Here is a 4,791-nt window from a genome sequence, read left to right as displayed (position 1 = left end):
ATCAGGAGCTTTACTTTTCACTAGTCTCAGTCCCTAAACCAAGTAACTTCTAGGAGAACAGCTCCCAGATGAATTCCAGTCCTCTTTCCATTGTGCCAATTTCTTTCACCAGTTCCTTCTGATCTTTAGTTCTCTAACTCTTGAATTAGCATATGCCTTTCTGTATTGTAAAAGTAGGTTACTTTATAGAGAATTTTAAATGCTAGGATGAAGAGTTTGTATTTCACCTGAGAAGTAATAAGGGATTAATCCTGCCCAGAGTGCCCTCAGGCTCCTTCCTCACCTATATACATTAACATGATAAAAAGCACATTTACATTATTATTGCCCCTGCTACTAAGATGAGACAAAAGAGGAAATCTTTTTTTTTAATTAAATTAATTAAGAATATTTTTCCATGGTTATAAGATTCACGTTCTTTCCCTGCCCTCCTCCCACCCCCTCCAGTAGCTGATGCACAATTCCACTGAGTTTTTTTTTCCTCAATTTTTTTTATTAGACATTTATTAATATTCGTTTTTAATCTGTTTACATACTTTATGCCCCTACTTTCCCCTTCACCCCCCCCTCTCCCCCCACCCATGGCCAACGCACATTTCCACTGGTTGTACCATGTGTCCTTGTTCAGGGTCTATTTCCCATTCATGTCCGCCTCAGCCCCTGCTGAGCAATTGTTTTTCTTATATGTTTCCTCTCCTGCAGTCCTTCCTCTGAATGTGGGTAGCATCTTTACCATAAATCCCTCAGAGCTGTCTTGTGTCATTGCAGTGCTACTGGTACAGGAGCCCATTAAATTTGATTTTACCATAGTATATCAGTCTCTGTGTACAATGTTCTTCTGGCTCTGCTCCTTTCGCTCTGCATCACTTCCTGGAGGTCTCTCCAATTTGCATGGAATTCCTCCAGTTTATTATTCCTTTTAGCACAATAGTATTCCATCACCTGCATATACCACAGTTTGTTCAGCCATTCCCCAATTGAAGGACATCCCCTCTTTTTCCAATTTGTTGCCACTACAAAAAGCGCAGCTATAAATATTTTTGTACAAGTCTGTTTATCTATGATCTCTTTGGGGTACAAACCCAGCAATGGTATGGCTGGATCAAAGGGCAGGCAGTCTTTTATAGCCCTTTGGGCATAGTTCCAAATTGCCAGCCAGAATGGCCGGATTATTTCACAACTCCACCAGCAATGCATCAATGTCCCATCCACTGAGTTTTACATGTGTCATTTCCTTAAAAATTACTAAGGGATCAGCAGAGAAACTAATTGAAGCAATTAATAGCTTCCAAAGAGCTGCAGATTACAAAATAAACCCAAGAAAATCAATAACATTTGTCCATAACAATGAAATCTAAGAAGTAATAATAGAAAAGGAAATCCCTTTTGCAAAATGTAGAAAATATTTTGGAGTCAGTCTACTAAAACATGCTTAATATTTATATTGATTCAATTACAAAATGCACTTGAAAGAAATAAAGAATAACAAATAACTACAGGAAAAATTCAATGCCTATGGTTGGATGGGCTAATAAAATAAAAATGAAATATTATCTAAGTGAACTTACAATTTAAATGCAAAACTAATCAAATTACCAACAGAACACAGAACTATAAATAGAAACTAAATTCACTTGAAAAAAACTAAACTCCAGAATATAAAAATAAATATTAAGCAAAAGACTTCAAACTATATAAAGCAGCAATCATCAAAACTTTTATTAGTGATTAAAATTTAGAAAAGCAGATAAATGGAACAGAATGAATAAGAGAAAACCAGAAATAATGGAACTTTACCCAGTGTTCAATAAACTGGAAAACATAAATTACCCAGGAATAACTCTATTTGATATAAACTACTGAGGAAACTGGAAAACGGTGTGGCAGAACTTGGGCTTAGACTAACATCTTATATCATATTGCATAATAAAATAAAAATGGATATAGGATCTGAATATTAAGACTACAGATCTTAGATGGCTATGGGTAAGAGATTAATTTATAATCAGATACAGGATACACAGCAGAGGCATCATAAATTAGTAATAATTTTGTAATGAAATATATTATTTGAACTTTTATTTAATTAGTCTTTAATTTAAATTAATTTAACTTTAACTTTAAATTTTATTATTTAATTTATTATAGTTTAATTTTTAAATTAGTCATTAAAGTAAATTTGCCTTATTTAATTTATTACAAATATTTAAGATGCTTATAATAAAATTAAAGTAAAACATCATTTTGACTTAAGATGTGTTTCTAATATATTGAATTATTTAGGGTTAGGGTTAGGGTTATTTCTGAATTCGAATTGAGGCTCAGGTTTGTCCCTTGATCTCTGTATGCATTGCTTTATTTCTAGGAAATTCAATGAATGCCCCAACCTAGAGTATCTTCCATTGCAGAGTGATAGAAAAGTGAGACTATGGATTCTATATTGCCCAGTAAATACAGAACAGCTTAGGTCAGGTGTATCTGTAATTAGCAGGACAGAGTCTTGAATCTTATATTGAAAAGCATTGAACAAAGTTACTCCTGGTCAGGAAGAACTTGATTTTTCCCTCTAGATGTTGGTATCATGGTACCAGGCATGTGATCATTGTAATAAGGGGGTAAACAGGCTGATAATGGGGAAGCTGGTGGTACCAGTGAGTCTCCTGGGCCAGGGAGCCTATGACTACAGTATTCGTTGATTTGAGACAGCCAGGAATGTGAGGGCCTGAGCTGAGATGTCCAGTCAATCCCCCTGTTGTCTGTAGGCTCCTTTAAGGTGAGGAATGGGGAGCCCCTCCCTGCTGGAGAGAAGCAGAAACCAACAGGAAGTGAAGCTGCCTCACTTCCTGAATAAAATGAATGCCTGGCCAAAACCCCTCTTGGAGACAAGTGGTTGATATTCTCCCTCTCCTCAGCCCTTAGCCTTGGAAGATGTTACAAATGACTATGAGGCTCTCAGTATCAGGCTAAGGGTTTATTTAAACACAAGGGGAAACTGAGGGAAGAGGATTTGGGTCTGGTGAAGCTGTTGCTAAGGGTGACTGGCCAGGACTGGCAGAGGGCCTCAGAAGGTAAGATCAGGCTGAGGGAACCAGCCCCTCGGCCAGGAATAATTTTCACTGCCCTAATGTTAAGTGGTCCGCCAGCTAGACAGATGAGGTTGATGATTTGGTTTAGGGGTGTCCCTGGCTAGGCTGACCTAAACTAATTCCTGCCCACATTCCACAACCCACCAACCACACCTCCCAGGGTCCCAAGGGGAAGTCTAAGGGGTAGCTGGATGTCTGGGTGAGGTCAAGGAAATTAGAACCCCCAGGTTGGTTCTCCAGGGGTATTTATAGTCCCAGCTCCAACAATCGGGTCTTGAGACTGGCACTTGCTGGGCCAAAGTTCCATTCCCCTAACTGCCAAGATTGCCTAGGGTAATTTTGCAAATGCAAGAGATCTTGCATAAATCCTGCATTACATCATTCACTGTCAATCAAGGAATTGGGGAGGGATGGAGAGAATGATGGATCACCTCCTTGTTGGCTATTCACCAATTAGAGATGTCTTAGGATGTTTAGGGAAGGGCTGAATAATGAACTTCTGGAATTGTATTTAATGATCCACATAGTGAAACTTCTTAGTCTTTGATCACTAAGAGAGATCATTGATCAATTATTTAATTAGTTACTTCTGGCCTAACCAATAAATTGATTTTATTACCTAGAAACCAGCCAGAATTTTTAATCATCACAGATTACATAAACCTGAACAACTTTTGCACAAACAAAATAAATGCATCTAAGATAAGAATGGAATGGGTTCAATGTGGGGGAAAGGCTTTGTATCAGTTTCTCAGGTAAGGGCTTGATATTCTAAGACCTTAACAGAACAGAAATATATAAAATCAAAAGCTAATTCCAATAAATGGCCAAAGGATATGAATAAACCATTCTCAAAAGAACTTCAGTTAACAACCATGTGAAAGAATGTTCCAAATTACTAATAAGTGAAATATAAATCAAAATATTCCTGATGTTTTACCTCACACCCAGAAAAATTGCAAAGATGACAAAAGAAGGGTATATTCAATATTGAAGGGACTATGAAAAAAATAATACACACTAATGCATTGTTGCTAGAGAACAGTAGAACCCACTCTGGAAAGTGGTTTGGAATGATGCAAATAAAGTAACTAAAATGCCCATATCCTTTGACCCAGAGATTCTACTTCTTGACATATTCCCCAAGGAGGTCACTGACAAAAAAAAAGGTGAGGGTCCATATACACCAAAGCATTTATAATATTTTTTCATAGTAGCAAAGAATTGGAAACAAAGTAGGTACCCATCTACTGGGGAATGAATAAAATAAAATTGTGGTACATGGTTGTAAATAAAATATCACTGTCCTCTAAGAAGCAAAGAATATGATGAATCCAGAGAAGCATGGACATTACTTACATGAAAGATCCTGCTGAGGGCAGGGTGAAGAAAACAGCAAAGAAAACAATATAAACAGTAATTATAACAATGTAAGTACAAATAACAACAGAGAAAAAATAAAAATGAAAATCACAAAATCATAAGGATCAAGCGTTATCAAATGAAGAGATAAGAAGACACCTCCCTCCAGTCCAGCTCAGAGATTGAGGGAAGGGGAAGCCCATAGGTGTGAAAATTGCATGTGTAATCAACAAATTGTTTTGATGTGCTCTTTTTCCTTCCTTCCTTCCTTCCTTCCTTCCTTCCTTCCTTCCTTCCTTCCTTCCTTCCTTCCTTCCTTCCTTCCTTCCTCTTTTCTCTCTCT

Source organism: Gracilinanus agilis, chromosome 1 (assembly GCF_016433145.1).
Source record: "Gracilinanus agilis isolate LMUSP501 chromosome 1, AgileGrace, whole genome shotgun sequence".
NCBI classification, from domain to species: domain Eukaryota; kingdom Metazoa; phylum Chordata; class Mammalia; order Didelphimorphia; family Didelphidae; genus Gracilinanus; species Gracilinanus agilis.
This window is presented reverse-complemented; position numbering follows the sequence as displayed.